The sequence below is a fragment of the Spermophilus citellus genome (assembly GCF_964194105.1).
Source record: "Spermophilus citellus genome assembly, chromosome: 15".
NCBI lineage: Eukaryota > Metazoa > Chordata > Mammalia > Rodentia > Sciuridae > Spermophilus > Spermophilus citellus.
The window spans coordinates 12,656,078-12,680,646 of NC_138195.1; positions in this window are offsets into that span (position 1 = coordinate 12,656,078).

Sequence of the window (24,569 nt, forward strand, 5' to 3'; positions counted from 1 at the left end):
TAGCCCTAAGCAGAGACTGGCGCAAATCACTTTCATGGAAAGCGGTTGCCAAGCTTCCAAAAAACTACGAGTTTCCTGACATCTCAGCACACATTTTTTCACCCAATTTTGATGACACTTTCAGGTAATGATCAGTACCCCAATCCCACTTGGCTCAACAAATTTCGTTTTTCTGTGTTAAACCGTTCGTTGGCAGTAACAGTTTTAATTTTTAGGTTTCACTCTGTTTTCTCCTATATGGATACATGTAGTTGGAACTCTAAATCAAACACGGTTTGTGCTAGCTCTTTGAAACTTGACACAATCAAGTAGTTCCAAGTTCTATCTCTATGCTTTGATTCCTATTGATGTAGCCCTAAGCAGATACTGGCAAAAATCACTTTCATGGAAAGGGGTTGCCAAGCTTCCAAAAAACTACGAGTTTCCTGAAATCTCAGCACACATTTTTTCACCCAATCTTGATGACCCTTTCAGGAAATGATCAGTACCCCAATCCCACTTGGTTCACCAAATTTCGTTCTTCTGGGTTAAACCGTTCATTGGCAGTAACAGTTTTAATTTTTAGGTTTCACTCAGTTTTCTCCTACATGGATACATGTAGTTTGAACTCTAAATAAAACACGGTTTGTGCTGGCTCTTTGAAAATTGACACAATCATGTAGTTCTATGTTCTATCTCTATGCTTTGTTTCCTATTGATGTAGCCCTAAGCAGAGACTGGCAAAAATCACTTTCAAGGAAAGCGTTTTCCAAGCTTCCAAAAACTACGAGTTTCCTGAAATCTCAGCACACATTTTTTCACCCAATCTTGATGACACTTTCAGGTAATGATCAGTACCCCAATCCCTCTTGGCTCACCGAATTTCGTTCTTCTAGGTTGAACCGTTCATTAGCAGTCACAGTTTTAATTTTTAGGTTTCACTCTGTTTTCTCCTATATGGATACATGGAGTTGGAACTCTAAATCAAACACGGTTTGTGCTAGCTATTTGAAACTTGACACAATAATGTAGTTCCAAGTTCTATCTCTATGGTTTGTTTCCTATTGATGTAGCCCTAAGCAGAGACTGGCGCAAATCACTTTCATGGAAAGCGGTTGCCAAGCTTCCAAAAAACTACGAGTTTCCTTAAAGCTCAGCACACATTTTTTCACCCAATCTTGATGACACTTTCAGGTAATGATCAGTACCCCAATCCCACTTGGCTCACCAAATTTCGTTCTTCTAGGTTGAACCGTTCATTGGCAGTCACAGTTTTAATTTTTAGGTTTCACTCTGTTTTCTCCTATATGGATACATGGAGTTGGAACTCTAAATCAAACACGGTTTGTGCTAGCTCTTTGAAACTTGACACAATCAAGTAGTTCCAAGTTCTATCTCTATGATTTGTTTCCTATTGATGTAGCCCTAAGCAGAGACTGGCGCAAATCACTTTCATGGAAAGCGGTTGCCAAGCTTCCAAAAAACTACGAGTTTCCTGACATCTCAGCACACATTTTTTCACCCAATTTTGATGACACTTTCAGGTAATGATCAGTACCCCAATCCCACTTGGCTCAACAAATTTCGTTTTTATGTGTTAAACCATTCGTTGGCAGTAACAGTTTTAATTTTTAGGTTTCACTCTGTTTTCTCCTATATGGATACATGTAGTTGGAACTCTAAATCAAACACGGTTTGTGCTAGCTCTTTGAAACTTGACACAATCAAGTAGTTCCAAGTTCTATCTCTATGCTTTGATTCCTATTGATGTAGCCCTAAGCAGAGACTGGCAAAAATCACTTTCATGGAAAGGGGTTGCCAAGCTTCCAAAAAACTACGAGTTTCCTGAAATCTCAGCACACATTTTTTCACCCAATCTTGATGACCCTTTCAGGAAATGATCAGTACCCCAATCCCACTTGGTTCACCAAATTTCGTTCTTCTGGGTTAAACCGTTCATTGGCAGTAACAGTTTTAATTTTTAGGTTTCACTCAGTTTTCTCCTACATGGATACATGTAGTTGGAACTCTAAATAAAACACGGTTTGTGCTGGCTCTTTGAAAATTGACACAATCATGTAGTTCTATGTTCTATCTCTATGCTTTGTTTCCTATTGATGTAGCCCTAAGCAGAGACTGGCAAAAATCACTTTCAAGGAAAGCGTTTTCCAAGCTTCCAAAAACTACGAGTTTCCTGAAATCTCAGCACACATTTTTTCACCCAATCTTGATGACACTTGCAGGTAATGATCAGTACCCCAATCCCACTTGGCTCACCAAATTTCGTTCTTCTAGGTTGAACCGTTCATTGGCAGTCACAGTTTTAATTTTTAGGTTTCACTCTGTTTTCTCCTATATGGATACATGGAGTTGGAACTCTAAATCAAACACGGTTTGTGCTAGCTCTTTGAAACTTGACACAATAACGTAGTTCCAAGTTCTATCTGTATGGTTTTTTTCCTATTGATGTAGCCCTAAGCAGAGACTGGCGCAAATCACTTTCATGGAAAGGGTTTGCCAAGCGTCCAAAAAACTACGAGTTTCCTGACATCTCAGCACACATTCTTTCACCCAATCTTGATGACACTTTCAGGTAATGATCAGTACCCCAATCCCACTTGGCTCACCAAATTTCGTTCTTCTAGGTTAAACCGTTCGTTGGCAGTAACAGTTTTAATTTTAAGGTTTCACTCAGTTTTCTCCTACATGGATACATGTAGTTGGAACTCTAAATAAAACACGGTTTGTGCTGGCTCTTTGAAACTTGACACAATCAAGTAGTTCCAAGTATTATCTCTATGCTTTGATTCCTATTGATGTAGCCCTAAGCAGAGACTGGCAAAAATCACTTTCATGGAAAGGGGTTGCCAAGCTTCCAAAAAACTACGAGTTTCCTGAAATCTCAGCACACATTTTTTCACCCAAACTTGATGACACTTTCAGGAAATGATCAGTACCCCAATCCCTCTTGGCTCACCAAATTTCGTTCTTCTAGGTTAAACCGTTCCATGGCAGTAACAGTTTTAATTTTTAGGTTTCACTCTGTTTTCTCCTATATGGATACATGTAGTTGAAAATCTAAATCAAACACGGTTTGTGCTAGCTCTTTGAAACTTGACACAATAAAGTAGTTCCAAGTTCTATCTCTATGATTTGTTTCCTATTGTTGTAGCCCTAAGCAGAGACTGGCGTAAATCACTTTCATGGAAAGGGATTGCCAAACCTCCAAAACACTACGAGTTTCCTCAAATCTCCGCACACATTTTTTCATCCAATCTTGATGACACTTTCAGGTAATGATCAGTACCCCAATCCCACTTGGCTCACCGAATTTCGTTCTTCTGTGTTTAACCGTTCGTTGGCAGTAACAGTTTTAATTTTTAGGTTTCACTCTGTTTTCTCCTACATGGATACATGTAGTTGGAACTCTAAATCAAACACGGTTTGTGCTAGCTCTTTGAAACTTGACAGAATCACGTAGTTCCAAGTTCTATCTCTATGGTTTGTTTCCAATTGATGTAGCCCTAAGCAGAGACTGGCGCAAATCACTTACATGGAAAGGGATTGCCAAGCTTCCAAAAAACTACGAGTTTCCTGAAATCTCCGAACACATTTTTTCACCGAATCTTCATGGCACTTTCAGGTAATGATCAGTACCCCAATCCCACTTGGCTCACCAAATTTCGTTCTTCTAGGTTAAACCATTCATTGGCAGTAACAGTTTTAATTTTTAGGTTTCACTCTGTTTTCTCCTATATGGATACATGTAGTTGGAACTCTAAATCAAACACGGTTTGTGCTAGCTCTTTGAAACTTGACACAATAATGTAGTTCCAAGTTCTATCTGTATGGTTTTTTTCCTATTGATGTAGCCCTAAGCAGAGACTGGCGCAAATCACTTTCATGGAAAGGGATTACCAAGCTTCCAAAAAACTACGAGTTTCCTGAAATCTCAGCACACATTCTTTCACCCAATCTTGATGACACTTTCAGGTAATGATCAGTAGCCCAATCCCACTTGGCTCACCAAATTTCGTTCTTCTAGGTTAAACCGTTCGTTGGCAGTAACAGTTTTAATTTTTAGGTTTCACTCTGTTTCTTCCTACATGGATACATGGAGTTGGAACTCTAAATCAAACACGGTTTGTGCTAGCTCTTTGAATCTTGAAACAATTAAGTAGTTCCAAGATCTATCTCTATGGTTTGTTTCCTATTGATGTAGCTCTAAGCAGAGACTGGCGCAAATCACTTTCATGGAAAGGGGTTGCCAAGCTTCCAAAAAACTTCGAGTTTCCTGAAATCTCAGCACACATTTTTTCACCCAAACTTGATGACACTTTCAGGTAATCATAAGTACCCCAATCCCTCTTGGCTCACCAAATTTCATTCTTCTAGGTTAAACCGTTCGTTGGCAGTAACAGTTTTAATTTTTAGGTTTCACTCTGTTTTCTCCTATGTGGGTACATGTAGTTGGAACTCTAAATCAAACACGGTTTGTGCTATCTCTTTGAAACTTGACACAATAAAGTAGTTCCAAGTTCTATCTCTATGATTTGTTTCCTATTGATGTAGCCCTAAGCAGAGACTGGCGTAAATCACTGTCATGAAAAGGGTTGGCAAGCTTCCAAAAAACTACAGGTTTCCGGAAATCTCAAAACACATTTTTTCACCGAATCTTCATGACACTTTCAGGTAATGATCAGTACCCCAATCCCACTTGGCTCACCAAATTTCGTTCTTCTAGGTTAAACCGTTCGTTGGCAGTAACAGTTTTAATTTTTAGGTTTCACTCTCTTTTCTCCAATGTGGGTATATGTAGTTGGAACTCTAAATCAAACATGGTTTATGCTAGCTCTTTGAAACTTGACACAATCGAGTAGTTCCAAGTTCTATCTCTATGATTTGTTTCCTATTGATGTAGCCCTAAGCAGAGAATGGCACAAATCACTTTCATGGAAAGGGGTTGCCAAGCTTCCAAAAAACTACGAGTTTCCTGAAATCTCAGAACACATTTTTTCAACCAATCTTCATGACACTTTCAGGTAATGAGCAGTACCCCAATCCCACTTGGCTCACCAAATTTCGTTCTTCTAGGGTAAACCGTTCGTTGGCAGTAACAGTTTTAATTTTTAGGTTTCACTCTGTTTTCTCGTATATGGATACATGTAGTTGGAACTCTAAATCAAACACGGTTTGTGCTAGCTATTTGAAACTTGACACAATAATGTAGTTCCAAGTTCTATCTCTATGGTTTGTTTCCTATTGATGTAGCCCTAAGCAGAGACTGGCGCAAATCACTTTCAAGGAAAGGGGTTGCCTAGCTTCTATAAAACTACGAATTTCCTTACATCCCAGCACACATTTTTTCACCCAATCTTGATGACCCTTTCAGGTAATGATCAGTACACCAATCCCACTTGGTTCACCAAATTTCGTTCTTCTGGGTTAAACCGTTCATTGGCAGTAACAGTTTTAATTTTAAGGTTTCACTCAGTTTTCTCCTACATGGATACATGTAGTTGGAACTCTAAATAAAACACGGTTTGTGCTGGCTCTTTGAAACTTGACACAATCAAGTAGTTCTAAGTTTTATCTCTATGGTTTGTTTCCTATTGAAGTAGCCCTAAGCAGAGACTGGCGCAAATCACTTTCATGGAAAGGGGTTGCCAAGCTTCCAAAATCCTAAGAGTTTCCTGACATCTCAGCACACATTTTTTCACCCAAACTTGATGACACTTTCAGGTAAACATAAGTACCCCAATCCCTCTTGGCTCACCAAATTTCGTTCTTCTAGGTTAAACCGTTCCATGGCAGTAACAGTTTTAATTTTTAGGTTTCACTCTGTTTTCTCCTATATGGATACATGTAGTTGAAAATCTAAATCAAACACGATTTGTGCTAGCTCTTTGAAACTTGACACAATAAAGTAGTTCCAAGTTCTATCTCTATGATTTGTTTCCTATTGATGTAGCCCTAAGCAGAGACTGGCGTAAATCACTTTCATGGAAAGGGATTGCCAAGCCTTCAAAACACTACGAGTTTCCTCAAATCTCAGCACACATTTTTTCATCCAATCTTGATGACACTTTCAGGTAATGATCAGTACCCCAATCCCACTTGGCTCACCAAATTTCGTTCTTCTAGGTTAAACCGTTCGTTGGCAGTAACAGTTTTAATTTTTAGGTTTCACTCTGTTTTCTCCAATGTGGGTACATGTAGTTGGAACTCTAAATCAAACACGGTTTGTGCTATCTCTTTGAAACTTGAAACAATTAAGTAGTTCCAAGTTCTATCTCTGTGGTTTGTTTCCTATTGATGTAGCCCTAAGCAGAGACTGTCGCAAATCACTGTAATGAAAAGGGGTTGCCAAGCTTCCAAAAAACTGTGAGTTTCCTGAAATCTCAAAACACATTTTTTCACCCAATCTTGATGACCCTTTCAGGAAATGATCAGTACCCCAATCCCACTTGGTTCACCAAATTTCGTTCTTCTGGGTTAAACCGTTCATTGGTAGTAACAGTTTTAATTTTTAGGTTTCACTCAGTTTTCTCCTACATGGATACATGTAGTTGGAACTCTAAATAAAACACGGTTTGTGCTGGCTCTTTGAAACTTGACACAATCAAGTAGTTCTAAGTTCTATCTCTATGCTTTGTTTCCTATTGATGTAGCCCTAAGCAGAGACTGGCAAAAATCACTTTCAAGGAAAGGGGTTGCCAAGCTTCCAAAAAACTACGAGATGCCTGAAACCTCAGCACACATTTTTTCACCCAATCTTGATGACACTTTCAGGTAATGATCAGTACCCCAATCCCACTTGGCTCACCAAATTTCGTTATTCTAGGTTAAACCGTTCATTGGCAGTCACAGTTTTAATTTTTAGGTTTCACTCTGTTTTCTCCTATATGGATACATGGAGTTGGAACTCTAAATCAAACACGGTTTGTGCTAGCTCTTTGAAACTTGACACAATCAAGTAGTTCCATGTTCTATATCTATGGTTTGTTTCCTATTGATGTAGCCCTAAGCAGAGACTGGCAAAAATCACTTTCAAGGAAAGGGGTTGCCAAGCTTCCAAAAAACTACGAGTTTCCTGAAATCTCAGCACACATTTTTTCACCCAATCTTGATGACCCTTTCAGGAAATGATCAGTACCCCAATCCCACTTGGTTCACCAAATTTCGGACTTCTGGGTTAAACCGTTCATTGGCAGTAACAGTTTTAATTTTTAGGTTTCACTCAGTTTTCTCCTACATGGATACATGTAGTTGGAACTCTAAATAAAACACGGTTTGTGCTGGCTCTTTGAAAATTGACACATTCAAGTAGTTCTAAGTTCTATCTCTATGCTTTGTTTCCTATTGATGTAGCCCTAAGCAGAGACTGGCGCAAATCACTTTCATGGAAAGCGGTTGCCAAGCTTCCAAAAAACTACGAGTTTCCTGACAGCACACATTTTTTCACCCAATCTTGATGACACTTTCAGGTAATGATCAGTACCCCAATCCCACTTTGCTCACCAAATGTCGTTCTTCTAGGTTGAACCGTTCATTGGCAGTCACAGTTTTAATTTTTAGGTTTCACTCTGTTTTCTCCTATATGGATACATGGAGTTGGAACTCTAAATCAAACATGGTTTGTGCTAGCTCTTTGAAACTTGACACAATAAAGTAGTTCAACGTTCTATCTCTATGGTTTGTTTCCTATTGATGTTGCTCTCAGCAGAGACTGGCACAAATCACTTTCATGGAAAGGGGTTGCCAAGCTTCCAAAAAACTACGAGTTTCATGAAATCTGAGCACATATTTTTTTACCCAATCTTGATGACACTTTCAGGTAATGATCTTTACCCCATCCAACTTGCTCACCAAACTTCGTTCTTCTAGGTTAAACTGTTCGTTGGCAGTAACAGTTTTAATTTTTAGGTTTCACTCTGTTTTCTCCTATATGGATACATGTACTTGGAACTCTAAATCAAACACGGTTTGTGCTAGCTCTTTGAAACTTGACAAAATCAAGTAGTTCCAAGTTCTAACTCTATGGTTTGTTTCCTATTTATGTAGCCCTAAGCAGAGACTGGCACAAATCACTTTCATGGAAAGGGGTTGCCAAGCTTCCAAAAAACTACGAGTTTCCTGAAATCTCAGAACACATTTTTTCACCCAATCTTCATGACACTTTCAGTTAATGATCATTACCCCAATCCCACTTGCCTCACAATATTTCGTTCTTTTAGATTAAACCGTTCGTTGTCAGTAACAGTTTTAATTTTTAGGTTTCACTCTGTTTTCTCCTATATGGATACATGTATTTGGAACTCTAAATCATAGACAGCTGTGATAGCTCTTTGAAACTTGACACAATCAAGTAGTTCCAAGTTCTATCTCTATGGTTTGTTTCCTATTGATGTAACCCTAAGCAGAGACTGGCACAAATCACTTTCAAGGAAAGGGTTTGCCAAGCTTCCAAAAAACTACGAGTTTCCTGACATCTCAGCACACATTTTTCCACCCAATCTTGATGACACTTTCAGGTAATGATCAGTACTCCAATCCCACTTGGCTCACCAAATTTCGTTCTTCTAGGTTAAATCGTTCATTGGCAGTAACAGTTTTAATTTTTAGGTTTCACTCAGTTTTATCCTATATGGATACATGGATTTGGAACTGTAAATCAAACATGGTTTGTGCTAGCTCTTTGAAACTTGACACAATCAAGTAGTTCCTAGTTATATCTCTATGGTTTGTTTTATATTGATGTAGCCCTAAGCAGAGACTGGCAAAAATCACTTTCAAGGAAAGGGGTTGCCAAGCTTCCAAAAAACTACGAGTTTCCTGAAATCTCAGCACACATTTTTTCACCCAATCTTGATGACCCTTTCAGGAAATGATCAGTACCCCAATCCCACTTGGTTCACCAAATTTCGTTCTTCTGGGTTAAACCGTTCATTGGCAGTAACAGTTTTAATTTTTAGGTTTCACTCAGTTTTCTCCTACATGGATACATGTAGTTGGAACTCTAAATAAAACACGGTTTGTGCTGGCTCTTTGAAAATTGACACAATCAAGTAGTTCCAAGTTCTATCTCTATGCTTTGATTCCTATTGATGTAGCCCTAAGCAGAGACTGGCAAAAATCACTTTCATGGAAAGGGGTTGCCAAGCTTCCAAAAAACTACGAGTTTCCTGAAATCTCACACACATTTTTTCACCCAATCTTGATGACAATTTCAGGAAATGATCAGTACCCCAATCCCACTTGGTTCACCAAATTTCGTTCTTCTGGGTTAAACCGTTCATTGGCAGTAACAGTTTTAATTTTTAGGTTTCACTCTGTTTTCTCGTATATGGATACATGTAGTTGGAACTCTAAATCAAACACGGTTTGTGCTAGCTCTTTGAAACTTGACAAAATCAAGTAGTTCCAAGTTCTATCTCTATGCTTTGATTCCTATTGATGTAGCCCTAAGCACAGACTGGCAAAAATCACTTTCATGGAAAGGGGTTGCCAAGCTTCCAAAAAACTACGAGTTTCCTGAAATCTCAGCACACATTCTTTCACCCAATCTTGATGACACTTTCAGGTAATGATCAGTACGCCAATCCCACATTTCTCACCAAATTTCGTTTTTCTGTGTTAAACCGTTCGTTGGCAGTAACAGTTTTAATTTTTAGGTTTCACTCTGTTTTCTCCTATATGGATACATGTAGTTGGAACTCTAAATCAAACACGGTTTGTGCTAGCTCTTTGAAACTTGACACAATCAAGTAGTTCCAAGTTCTATCTCTATGGTTTGTTTCTTATTGATGTAGCCCTAAGCAGAGACTGGCGCAAATCACATACATGGAAAGGGGTTGCCAGCTTCCAAAAAACTACGAGTTTCCTGAAATCTCAGCACACATTTTTTCACCCAATCTTGATGACCCTTTCAGGAAATGATCAGTACCCCAATCCCACTTGGTTCACCAAATTTCGTTCTTCTGGGTTAAACCGTTCATTGGCAGTAACAGTTTTAATTTTTAGGTTTCACTCAGTTTTCTCCTACATGGATACATGTAGTTGGAACTCTAAATAAAACACGGTTTGTGCTGGATCTTTGAAAATTGACACAATCAAGTAGTTCTAAGTTCTATCTCTGTGCTTTGTTTCCTATTGATGTAGCCCTAAGCAGAGACTGGCAAAAATCACTTTCAAGAAAGGGTTTTCCAAGCTTCCAAAAAACTACGAGTTTCCTGAAAGCTCAGCACACATTTTTTCACCCAATCTTGATGACACTTTCAGGTAATGATCAGTACCCCAATCCCACTTGGCTCAACAAATTTCGTTTTTCTGTGTTAAACCGTTCGTTGGCAGTAACAGTTTTAAATTTTAGGTTTCACTCTGTTTTCTCCTATATGGATACATGTAGTTGGAACTCTAATTCAAACACGGTTTGTGCTAGCTCTTTGAAACTTGACACAATCAAGTAGTTCCAAGTTCTATCTCTATGGTTTGTTTCCTATTGATGTAGCCCTAAGCAGAGACTGGCGCAAATCACATACATGGAAAGGGGTTGCCAGCTTCCAAAAAACTACGTGTTTCCTGAAATCTCAGCACACATTTTTTCACCCAATCTTGATGACACTTTCAGGTAATGATCAGTACCCCAATCCCACTTGGCTCACCAAATTTCGTTCTTCTAGGTTAAACCGTTCATTGGCAGTCACAGTTTTAATTTTTAGGTTTCACTCTGTTTTCTCCTATATGGATACATGGAGTTGGAACTCTAAATCAAACACGGTTTGTGCTAGCTCTTTGAAACTTGACACAATCAAGTAGTTCCAAGTTCTATCTCTACGATTTGTTTCCTATTGATGTAGCCCTAAGCAGAGACTGGCGCAAATCACTTTCATGGAAAGCGGTTGCCAAGCTTCCAAAAAACTACGAGTTTCCTGACATCTCAGCACACATTTTTTCACCAAATCTTGATGACACTTTCAGGTAATGATCAGTACCCCAATCCCACTTGGCTCACCAAATTTCGTTCTTCTAGGTTAAACCGTTCATTGGCAGTAACAGTTTTAATTTTTAGGTTTCACTCTGTTTCCTCCTATATGGAAACATGTAGTTGGAACTCTAAATCAAACACGGTTTGTGCTAGCTCTTTGAAACTTGAAACAATCAAGTAGTTCCAAGTTCTATCTCTATGGTTTGTTTCCTATTGATGTAGCCCTAAGAAGAGACTGGCACAAATCACTTGAATGGAAAGGGTTTGCCAAGCTTCCAAAAATTTACGACTTTCGTGAAATCTGAGCACACATTTTTTCACCCAATATTGATGACACTTTCAGGTAAGATCAGTAACCCAATCCCACTTGGCTCACCAAATTTCGTTCTTCTAGGTTAAACCATTCGTTGGCAGTAACAGTTTTAATTTTTAGGTTTCACTCTGTTTTCTCCTATATGGATAAATGGATTTGGAACTGTAAATCAAACATGGTTTGTGCTAGCTCTTTGAAACTTGACACAATCAAGTAGTTCCAAGTTCTATCTCTATGGTTTGTTTCCTATTGATGTAGCCCTAAGCAGAGACTGGCAAAAATCACTTTCAAGGAAAGGGGTTGCCAAGCTTCCAAAAAACTACGAGTTTCCTGAAATCTCAGCACACATTTTTTCACCCAATCTTGATGACCCTTTCAGGAAATGATCAGTACCCCAATCCCACTTGGTTCACCAAATTTCGTTCTTCTGGGTCAAACCGTTCATTGGCAGTAACAGTTTTAATTTTTAGGTTTCACTCAGTTTTCTCCTACATGGATACATGTAGTTGGAACTCTAAATCAAACACGGTTTGTGCTAGCTCTTTGAAACTTTACAAAATCAAGTAGTTCCAAGTTCTAACTCTATGGTTTGTTTCCTATTTATGTAGCCCTAAGCAGAGACTGGCACAAATCACTTTCATGGAAAGGGGTTGCCAAGCTTCCAAAAAACTACGAGTTTCCTGAAATCTCAGAACACATTTTTTTCACCCAATCTTCATGACACTTTCAGTTAATGATCAGTACCCCAATCCCACTTGGCTCACAAAATTTCGTTCTTTTAGATTAAACCGTTCGTTGTCAGTAACAGTTTTAATTTTTAGGTTTCACTCTGTTTTCTCCTATATGGATACATGTATTTGGAACTCTAAATCATACACAGCTGTGATAGCTCTTTGAAACTTGACACAATCAAGTAGTTCCAAGTTCTATCTCTATGGTTTGATTTTATTGATGTAGCCCCAAGCAGAGACTGGCACAAATCACTTTCAAGGAAAGGGGTTGCCAAGCTTCCAAAAAACTACGAGTTTCCTGACATCTCAGCACACATTTTTTCACCCAATTTTGATGACACTTTCAGGTAATGATCAGTACCCCAATCCCACTTGGCTCAACAAATTTCGTTTTTATGTGTTAAACCATTCGTTGGCAGTAACAGTTTTAATTTTTAGGTTTCACTCTGTTTTCTCCTATATGGATACATGTAGTTGGAACTCTAAATCAAACACGGTTTGTGCTAGCTCTTTGAAACTTGACACAATCAAGTAGTTCCAAGTTCTATCTCTATGCTTTGATTCCTATTGATGTAGCCCTAAGCAGAGACTGGCAAAAATCACTTTCATGGAAAGGGGTTGCCAAGCTTCCAAAAAACTACGAGTTTCCTGAAATCTCAGCACACATTTTTTCACCCAATCTTGATGACCCTTTCAGGAAATGATCAGTACCCCAATCCCACTTGGTTCACCAAATTTCGTTCTTCTGGGTTAAACCGTTCATTGGCAGTAACAGTTTTAATTTTTAGGTTTCACTCAGTTTTCTCCTACATGGATACATGTAGTTGGAACTCTAAATAAAACACGGTTTGTGCTGGCTCTTTGAAAATTGACACAATCATGTAGTTCTATGTTCTATCTCTATGCTTTGTTTCCTATTGATGTAGCCCTAAGCAGAGACTGGCAAAAATCACTTTCAAGGAAAGCGTTTTCCAAGCTTCCAAAAACTACGAGTTTCCTGAAATCTCAGCACACATTTTTTCACCCAATCTTGATGACACTTGCAGGTAATGATCAGTACCCCAATCCCACTTGGCTCACCAAATTTCGTTCTTCTAGGTTGAACCGTTCATTGGCAGTCACAGTTTTAATTTTTAGGTTTCACTCTGTTTTCTCCTATATGGATACATGGAGTTGGAACTCTAAATCAAACACGGTTTGTGCTAGCTCTTTGAAACTTGACACAATAACGTAGTTCCAAGTTCTATCTGTATGGTTTTTTTCCTATTGATGTAGCCCTAAGCAGAGACTGGCGCAAATCACTTTCATGGAAAGGGTTTGCCAAGCGTCCAAAAAACTACGAGTTTCCTGACATCTCAGCACACATTCTTTCACCCAATCTTGATGACACTTTCAGGTAATGATCAGTACCCCAATCCCACTTGGCTCACCAAATTTCGTTCTTCTAGGTTAAACCGTTCGTTGGCAGTAACAGTTTTAATTTTAAGGTTTCACTCAGTTTTCTCCTACATGGATACATGTAGTTGGAACTCTAAATAAAACACGGTTTGTGCTGGCTCTTTGAAACTTGACACAATCAAGTAGTTCCAAGTATTATCTCTATGCTTTGATTCCTATTGATGTAGCCCTAAGCAGAGACTGGCAAAAATCACTTTCATGGAAAGGGGTTGCCAAGCTTCCAAAAAACTACGAGTTTCCTGAAATCTCAGCACACATTTTTTCACCCAAACTTGATGACACTTTCAGGAAATGATCAGTACCCCAATCCCTCTTGGCTCACCAAATTTCGTTCTTCTAGGTTAAACCGTTCCATGGCAGTAACAGTTTTAATTTTTAGGTTTCACTCTGTTTTCTCCTATATGGATACATGTAGTTGAAAATCTAAATCAAACACGGTTTGTGCTAGCTCTTTGAAACTTGACACAATAAAGTAGTTCCAAGTTCTATCTCTATGATTTGTTTCCTATTGTTGTAGCCCTAAGCAGAGACTGGCGTAAATCACTTTCATGGAAAGGGATTGCCAAACCTCCAAAACACTACGAGTTTCCTCAAATCTCCGCACACATTTTTTCATCCAATCTTGATGACACTTTCAGGTAATGATCAGTACCCCAATCCCACTTGGCTCACCGAATTTCGTTCTTCTGTGTTTAACCGTTCGTTGGCAGTAACAGTTTTAATTTTTAGGTTTCACTCTGTTTTCTCCTACATGGATACATGTAGTTGGAACTCTAAATCAAACACGGTTTGTGCTAGCTCTTTGAAACTTGACAGAATCACGTAGTTCCAAGTTCTATCTCTATGGTTTGTTTCCAATTGATGTAGCCCTAAGCAGAGACTGGCGCAAATCACTTACATGGAAAGGGATTGCCAAGCTTCCAAAAAACTACGAGTTTCCTGAAATCTCCGAACACATTTTTTCACCGAATCTTCATGGCACTTTCAGGTAATGATCAGTACCCCAATCCCACTTGGCTCACCAAATTTCGTTCTTCTAGGTTAAACCATTCATTGGCAGTAACAGTTTTAATTTTTAGGTTTCACTCTGTTTTCTCCTATATGGATACATGTAGTTGGAACTCTAAATCAAACACGGTTTGTGCTAGCTCTTTGAAACTTGACACAATAATGTAGTTCCAAGTTCTATCTGTATGGTTTTTTTCCTATTGATGTAGCCCTAAGCAGAGACTGGCGCAAATCACTTTCATGGAAAGGGATTACCAAGCTTCCAAAAAACTACGAGTTTCCTGAAATCTCAGCACACATTCTTTCACCCAATCTTGATGACACTTTCAGGTAATGATCAGTAGCCCAATCCCACTTGGCTCACCAAATTTCGTTCTTCTAGGTTAAACCGTTCGTTGGCAGTAACAGTTTTAATTTTTAGGTTTCACTCTGTTTCTTCCTACATGGATACATGGAGTTGGAACTCTAAATCAAACACGGTTTGTGCTAGCTCTTTGAATCTTGAAACAATTAAGTAGTTCCAAGATCTATCTCTATGGTTTGTTTCCTATTGATGTAGCTCTAAGCAGAGACTGGCGCAAATCACTTTCATGGAAAGGGGTTGCCAAGCTTCCAAAAAACTTCGAGTTTCCTGAAATCTCAGCACACATTTTTTCACCCAAACTTGATGACACTTTCAGGTAATCATAAGTACCCCAATCCCTCTTGGCTCACCAAATTTCATTCTTCTAGGTTAAACCGTTCGTTGGCAGTAACAGTTTTAATTTTTAGGTTTCACTCTGTTTTCTCCTATGTGGGTACATGTAGTTGGAACTCTAAATCAAACACGGTTTGTGCTATCTCTTTGAAACTTGACACAATAAAGTAGTTCCAAGTTCTATCTCTATGATTTGTTTCCTATTGATGTAGCCCTAAGCAGAGACTGGCGTAAATCACTGTCATGAAAAGGGTTGGCAAGCTTCCAAAAAACTACAGGTTTCCGGAAATCTCAAAACACATTTTTTCACCGAATCTTCATGACACTTTCAGGTAATGATCAGTACCCCAATCCCACTTGGCTCACCAAATTTCGTTCTTCTAGGTTAAACCGTTCGTTGGCAGTAACAGTTTTAATTTTTAGGTTTCACTCTCTTTTCTCCAATGTGGGTATATGTAGTTGGAACTCTAAATCAAACATGGTTTATGCTAGCTCTTTGAAACTTGACACAATCGAGTAGTTCCAAGTTCTATCTCTATGATTTGTTTCCTATTGATGTAGCCCTAAGCAGAGAATGGCACAAATCACTTTCATGGAAAGGGGTTGCCAAGCTTCCAAAAAACTACGAGTTTCCTGAAATCTCAGAACACATTTTTTCAACCAATCTTCATGACACTTTCAGGTAATGAGCAGTACCCCAATCCCACTTGGCTCACCAAATTTCGTTCTTCTAGGGTAAACCGTTCGTTGGCAGTAACAGTTTTAATTTTTAGGTTTCACTCTGTTTTCTCGTATATGGATACATGTAGTTGGAACTCTAAATCAAACACGGTTTGTGCTAGCTATTTGAAACTTGACACAATAATGTAGTTCCAAGTTCTATCTCTATGGTTTGTTTCCTATTGATGTAGCCCTAAGCAGAGACTGGCGCAAATCACTTTCAAGGAAAGGGGTTGCCTAGCTTCTATAAAACTACGAATTTCCTTACATCCCAGCACACATTTTTTCACCCAATCTTGATGACCCTTTCAGGTAATGATCAGTACACCAATCCCACTTGGTTCACCAAATTTCGTTCTTCTGGGTTAAACCGTTCATTGGCAGTAACAGTTTTAATTTTAAGGTTTCACTCAGTTTTCTCCTACATGGATACATGTAGTTGGAACTCTAAATAAAACACGGTTTGTGCTGGCTCTTTGAAACTTGACACAATCAAGTAGTTCTAAGTTTTATCTCTATGGTTTGTTTCCTATTGAAGTAGCCCTAAGCAGAGACTGGCGCAAATCACTTTCATGGAAAGGGGTTGCCAAGCTTCCAAAATCCTAAGAGTTTCCTGACATCTCAGCACACATTTTTTCACCCAAACTTGATGACACTTTCAGGTAAACATAAGTACCCCAATCCCTCTTGGCTCACCAAATTTCGTTCTTCTAGGTTAAACCGTTCCATGGCAGTAACAGTTTTAATTTTTAGGTTTCACTCTGTTTTCTCCTATATGGATACATGTAGTTGAAAATCTAAATCAAACACGATTTGTGCTAGCTCTTTGAAACTTGACACAATAAAGTAGTTCCAAGTTCTATCTCTATGATTTGTTTCCTATTGATGTAGCCCTAAGCAGAGACTGGCGTAAATCACTTTCATGGAAAGGGATTGCCAAGCCTTCAAAACACTACGAGTTTCCTCAAATCTCAGCACACATTTTTTCATCCAATCTTGATGACACTTTCAGGTAATGATCAGTACCCCAATCCCACTTGGCTCACCAAATTTCGTTCTTCTAGGTTAAACCGTTCGTTGGCAGTAACAGTTTTAATTTTTAGGTTTCACTCTGTTTTCTCCAATGTGGGTACATGTAGTTGGAACTCTAAATCAAACACGGTTTGTGCTATCTCTTTGAAACTTGAAACAATTAAGTAGTTCCAAGTTCTATCTCTGTGGTTTGTTTCCTATTGATGTAGCCCTAAGCAGAGACTGTCGCAAATCACTGTAATGAAAAGGGGTTGCCAAGCTTCCAAAAAACTGTGAGTTTCCTGAAATCTCAAAACACATTTTTTCACCCAATCTTGATGACCCTTTCAGGAAATGATCAGTACCCCAATCCCACTTGGTTCACCAAATTTCGTTCTTCTGGGTTAAACCGTTCATTGGTAGTAACAGTTTTAATTTTTAGGTTTCACTCAGTTTTCTCCTACATGGATACATGTAGTTGGAACTCTAAATAAAACACGGTTTGTGCTGGCTCTTTGAAACTTGACACAATCAAGTAGTTCTAAGTTCTATCTCTATGCTTTGTTTCCTATTGATGTAGCCCTAAGCAGAGACTGGCAAAAATCACTTTCAAGGAAAGGGGTTGCCAAGCTTCCAAAAAACTACGAGATGCCTGAAACCTCAGCACACATTTTTTCACCCAATCTTGATGACACTTTCAGGTAATGATCAGTACCCCAATCCCACTTGGCTCACCAAATTTCGTTATTCTAGGTTAAACCGTTCATTGGCAGTCACAGTTTTAATTTTTAGGTTTCACTCTGTTTTCTCCTATATGGATACATGGAGTTGGAACTCTAAATCAAACACGGTTTGTGCTAGCTCTTTGAAACTTGACACAATCAAGTAGTTCCATGTTCTATATCTATGGTTTGTTTCCTATTGATGTAGCCCTAAGCAGAGACTGGCAAAAATCACTTTCAAGGAAAGGGGTTGCCAAGCTTCCAAAAAACTACGAGTTTCCTGAAATCTCAGCACACATTTTTTCACCCAATCTTGATGACCCTTTCAGGAAATGATCAGTACCCCAATCCCACTTGGTTCACCAAATTTCGGACTTCTGGGTTAAACCGTTCATTGGCAGTAACAGTTTTAATTTTTAGGTTTCACTCAGTTTTCTCCTACATGGATACATGTAGTTGGAACTCTAAATAAAACACGGTTTGTGCTGGCTCTTTGAAAATTGACACATTCAAGTAGTTCTAAGTTCTATCTCTATGCTTTGTTTCCTATTGATGTAGCCCTAAGCAGAGACTGGCGCAAATCACTTTCATGGAAAGCGGTTGCCAAGCTTCCAAAAAACTACGAGTTTCCTGACAGCACACATTTTTTCACCCAATCTTGATGACACTTTCAGGTAATGATCAGTACCCCAATCCCACTTTGCTCACCAAATGTCGTTCTTCTAGGTTGAACCGTTCATTGGCAGTCACAGTTTTAATTTTTAGGTTTCACTCTGTTTTCTCCTATATGGATACATGGAGTTGGAACTCTAAATCAAACATGGTTTGTGCTAGCTCTTTGAAACTTGACACAATAAAGTAGTTCAACGTTCTATCTCTATGGTTTGTTTCCTATTGATGTTGCTCTCAGCAGAGACTGGCACAAATCACTTTCATGGAAAGGGGTTGCCAAGCTTCCAAAAAACTACGAGTTTCATGAAATCTGAGCACATATTTTTTTACCCAATCTTGATGACACTTTCAGGTAATGATCTTTACCCCATCCAACTTGCTCACCAAACTTCGTTCTTCTAGGTTAAACTGTTCGTTGGCAGTAACAGTTTTAATTTTTAGGTTTCACTCTGTTTTCTCCTATATGGATACATGTACTTGGAACTCTAAATCAAACACGGTTTGTGCTAGCTCTTTGAAACTTGACAAAATCAAGTAGTTCCAAGTTCTAACTCTATGGTTTGTTTCCTATTTATGTAGCCCTAAGCAGAGACTGGCACAAATCACTTTCATGGAAAGGGGTTGCCAAGCTTCCAAAAAACTACGAGTTTCCTGAAATCTCAGAACACATTTTTTCACCCAATCTTCATGACACTTTCAGTTAATGATCATTACCCCAATCCCACTTGCCTCACAATATTTCGTTCTTTTAGATTAAACCGTTCGTTGTCAGTAACAGTTTTAATTTTTAGGTTTCACTCTGTTTTCTCCTATATGGATACATGTATTTGGAACTCTAAATCATAGACAGCTGTGATAGCTCTTTGAAACTTGACACAATCAAGTAGTTCCAAGTTCTATCTCTATGGTTTGTTTCCTATTGATGTAACCCTAAGCAGAGACTGGCACAAATCACTTTCAAGGAAAGGGTTTGCCAAGCTTCCAAAAAACTACGAGTTTCCTGACATCTCAGCACACATTTTTCCACCCAATCTTGATGACACTTTCAGGTAATGATCAGTACTCCAATCCCACTTGGCTCACCAAATTTCGTTCTTCTAGGTTAAATCGTTCATTGGCAGTAACAGTTTTAATTTTTAGGTTTCACTCAGTTTTATCCTATATGGATACATGGATTTGGAACTGTAAATCAAACATGGTTTGTGCTAGCTCTTTGAAACTTGACACAATCAAGTAGTTCCTAGTTATATCTCTATGGTTTGTTTTATATTGATGTAGCCCTAAGCAGAGACTGGCAAAAATCACTTTCAAGGAAAGGGGTTGCCAAGCTTCCAAAAAACTACGAGTTTCCTGAAATCTCAGCACACATTTTTTCACCCAATCTTGATGACCCTTTCAGGAAATGATCAGTACCCCAATCCCACTTGGTTCACCAAATTTCGTTCTTCTGGGTTAAACCGTTCATTGGCAGTAACAGTTTTAATTTTTAGGTTTCACTCAGTTTTCTCCTACATGGATACATGTAGTTGGAACTCTAAATAAAACACGGTTTGTGCTGGCTCTTTGAAAATTGACACAATCAAGTAGTTCCAAGTTCTATCTCTATGCTTTGATTCCTATTGATGTAGCCCTAAGCAGAGACTGGCAAAAATCACTTTCATGGAAAGGGGTTGCCAAGCTTCCAAAAAACTACGAGTTTCCTGAAATCTCACACACATTTTTTCACCCAATCTTGATGACAATTTCAGGAAATGATCAGTACCCCAATCCCACTTGGTTCACCAAATTTCGTTCTTCTGGGTTAAACCGTTCATTGGCAGTAACAGTTTTAATTTTTAGGTTTCACTCTGTTTTCTCGTATATGGATACATGTAGTTGGAACTCTAAATCAAACACGGTTTGTGCTAGCTCTTTGAAACTTGACAAAATCAAGTAGTTCCAAGTTCTATCTCTATGCTTTGATTCCTATTGATGTAGCCCTAAGCACAGACTGGCAAAAATCACTTTCATGGAAAGGGGTTGCCAAGCTTCCAAAAAACTACGAGTTTCCTGAAATCTCAGCACACATTCTTTCACCCAATCTTGATGACACTTTCAGGTAATGATCAGTACGCCAATCCCACATTTCTCACCAAATTTCGTTTTTCTGTGTTAAACCGTTCGTTGGCAGTAACAGTTTTAATTTTTAGGTTTCACTCTGTTTTCTCCTATATGGATACATGTAGTTGGAACTCTAAATCAAACACGGTTTGTGCTAGCTCTTTGAAACTTGACACAATCAAGTAGTTCCAAGTTCTATCTCTATGGTTTGTTTCTTATTGATGTAGCCCTAAGCAGAGACTGGCGCAAATCACATACATGGAAAGGGGTTGCCAGCTTCCAAAAAACTACGAGTTTCCTGAAATCTCAGCACACATTTTTTCACCCAATCTTGATGACCCTTTCAGGAAATGATCAGTACCCCAATCCCACTTGGTTCACCAAATTTCGTTCTTCTGGGTTAAACCGTTCATTGGCAGTAACAGTTTTAATTTTTAGGTTTCACTCAGTTTTCTCCTACATGGATACATGTAGTTGGAACTCTAAATAAAACACGGTTTGTGCTGGATCTTTGAAAATTGACACAATCAAGTAGTTCTAAGTTCTATCTCTGTGCTTTGTTTCCTATTGATGTAGCCCTAAGCAGAGACTGGCAAAAATCACTTTCAAGAAAGGGTTTTCCAAGCTTCCAAAAAACTACGAGTTTCCTGAAAGCTCAGCACACATTTTTTCACCCAATCTTGATGACACTTTCAGGTAATGATCAGTACCCCAATCCCACTTGGCTCAACAAATTTCGTTTTTCTGTGTTAAACCGTTCGTTGGCAGTAACAGTTTTAAATTTTAGGTTTCACTCTGTTTTCTCCTATATGGATACATGTAGTTGGAACTCTAATTCAAACACGGTTTGTGCTAGCTCTTTGAAACTTGACACAATCAAGTAGTTCCAAGTTCTATCTCTATGGTTTGTTTCCTATTGATGTAGCCCTAAGCAGAGACTGGCGCAAATCACATACATGGAAAGGGGTTGCCAGCTTCCAAAAAACTACGTGTTTCCTGAAATCTCAGCACACATTTTTTCACCCAATCTTGATGACACTTTCAGGTAATGATCAGTACCCCAATCCCACTTGGCTCACCAAATTTCGTTCTTCTAGGTTAAACCGTTCATTGGCAGTCACAGTTTTAATTTTTAGGTTTCACTCTGTTTTCTCCTATATGGATACATGGAGTTGGAACTCTAAATCAAACACGGTTTGTGCTAGCTCTTTGAAACTTGACACAATCAAGTAGTTCCAAGTTCTATCTCTACGATTTGTTTCCTATTGATGTAGCCCTAAGCAGAGACTGGCGCAAATCACTTTCATGGAAAGCGGTTGCCAAGCTTCCAAAAAACTACGAGTTTCCTGACATCTCAGCACACATTTTTTCACCAAATCTTGATGACACTTTCAGGTAATGATCAGTACCCCAATCCCACTTGGCTCACCAAATTTCGTTCTTCTAGGTTAAACCGTTCATTGGCAGTAACAGTTTTAATTTTTAGGTTTCACTCTGTTTCCTCCTATATGGAAACATGTAGTTGGAACTCTAAATCAAACACGGTTTGTGCTAGCTCTTTGAAACTTGAAACAATCAAGTAGTTCCAAGTTCTATCTCTATGGTTTGTTTCCTATTGATGTAGCCCTAAGAAGAGACTGGCACAAATCACTTGAATGGAAAGGGTTTGCCAAGCTTCCAAAAATTTACGACTTTCGTGAAATCTGAGCACACATTTTTTCACCCAATATTGATGACACTTTCAGGTAAGATCAGTAACCCAATCCCACTTGGCTCACCAAATTTCGTTCTTCTAGGTTAAACCATTCGTTGGCAGTAACAGTTTTAATTTTTAGGTTTCACTCTGTTTTCTCCTATATGGATAAATGGATTTGGAACTGTAAATCAAACATGGTTTGTGCTAGCTCTTTGAAACTTGACACAATCAAGTAGTTCCAAGTTCTATCTCTATGGTTTGTTTCCTATTGATGTAGCCCTAAGCAGAGACTGGCAAAAATCACTTTCAAGGAAAGGGGTTGCCAAGCTTCCAAAAAACTACGAGTTTCCTGAAATCTCAGCACACATTTTTTCACCCAATCTTGATGACCCTTTCAGGAAATGATCAGTACCCCAATCCCACTTGGTTCACCAAATTTCGTTCTTCTGGGTCAAACCGTTCATTGGCAGTAACAGTTTTAATTTTTAGGTTTCACTCAGTTTTCTCCTACATGGATACATGTAGTTGGAACTCTAAATCAAACACGGTTTGTGCTAGCTCTTTGAAACTTTACAAAATCAAGTAGTTCCAAGTTCTAACTCTATGGTTTGTTTCCTATTTATGTAGCCCTAAGCAGAGACTGGCACAAATCACTTTCATGGAAAGGGGTTGCCAAGCTTCCAAAAAACTACGAGTTTCCTGAAATCTCAGAACACATTTTTTTCACCCAATCTTCATGACACTTTCAGTTAATGATCAGTACCCCAATCCCACTTGGCTCACAAAATTTCGTTCTTTTAGATTAAACCGTTCGTTGTCAGTAACAGTTTTAATTTTTAGGTTTCACTCTGTTTTCTCCTATATGGATACATGTATTTGGAACTCTAAATCATACACAGCTGTGATAGCTCTTTGAAACTTGACACAATCAAGTAGTTCCAAGTTCTATCTCTATGGTTTGATTTTATTGATGTAGCCCCAAGCAGAGACTGGCACAAATCACTTTCAAGGAAAGGGTTTGCCAAGCTTCCAAAAAAATTACGAGTTTCCTGACATCTCAGCACACATTTTTTCACCCAATCTTGATGACACTTTCAGGTAATGATCAGTACTCCAATCCCACTTGGCTCACCAAATTTCGTTCTTCTAGGTTAAACCGTTCATTGGCAGTAACAGTTTTAATTTTTAGGTTTCACTCTGTTTTCTCCTATATGGATACATGGATTTGGAACTGTAAATCAAACATGGTTTGTGCTAGCTCTTTGAAACTTGACACAATCAAGTAGTTCCAAGTTTTATCTCTATGGTTTGTTTCCTATTGATGTAGCCCTAAACAGAGACTGGCAAAAATCACTTTCAAGGAAAGGGGTTACCAAGCTTCCAAAAAACTACAAGTTTCCTGAAATCTCCGAACACATTTTTTCACCGAATCTTGATGACACTTTCAGGTAATGATCAGTACCCCAATCCCACTTGGCTCACCAAATTTCGTTCTTCTGGGTTAAACCGTTCATTGGCAGTAACAGTTTTAATTTTTAGGTTTCACTCTGTTTTCTTATATGGATACATGTAGTTGGAACTCTAAATCAAAGACGGTTTCTGCTAGCTCTTTGGAACTTGACACAATAAAGTAGTTCCACGTTCTATCTCTATGGTTTGTTTCCTATTGATGTAGCTCTCAGCAGAGACTGGCACAAATCACTTTCATGGAAAGGGGTTGCCAAGCTTCCAAAAAACTACGAGTTTCCTGAAATCTCAGCACACATTTTTTCACCCAATCTTGATGACCCTTTCAGGAAATGATCAGTACCCCAATCCCACTTGGTTCACCAAATTTCGTTTTTCTGGGTTAAACCGTTCATTGGCAGTAACAGTTTTAATTTTTAGGTTTCACTCAGTTTTCTCCTACATGGATACATGTAGTTGGAACTCTAAATAAAACACGGTTTGTGCTGGCTCTTTGAAAATTGACACAATCAAGTAGTTCTAAGTTCTATCTCTATGCTTTGTTTCCTATTGATGTAGCCCTAAGCAGAGACTGGCAAAAATCACTTTCAAGAAAGGGTTTTCCAAGCTTCCAAAAAACTACGAGTTTCCTGAAAGCTCAGCACACATTTTTTCACCCAATCTTGATGGCACTTTCAGGTAATGATCAGTACCCCAATCCCACTTGGCTCAACAAATTTCGTTTTTCTGTGTTAAACCGTTCGTTGGCAGTAACAGTTTTAATTTTTAGGTTTCACTCTGTTTTCTCCTATATGGATACATGTAGTTGGAACTCTAATTCAAACACGGTTTGTGCTAGCTCTTTGAAACTTGACACAATCAAGTAGTTCCAAGTTCTATCTCTATGGTTTGTTTCCTATTGATGTAGCCCTAAGCAGAGACTGGCGCAAATCACATACATGGAAAGGGGTTGCCAGCTTCCAAAAAACTACGTGTTTCCTGAAATCTCAGCACACATTTTTTCACCCA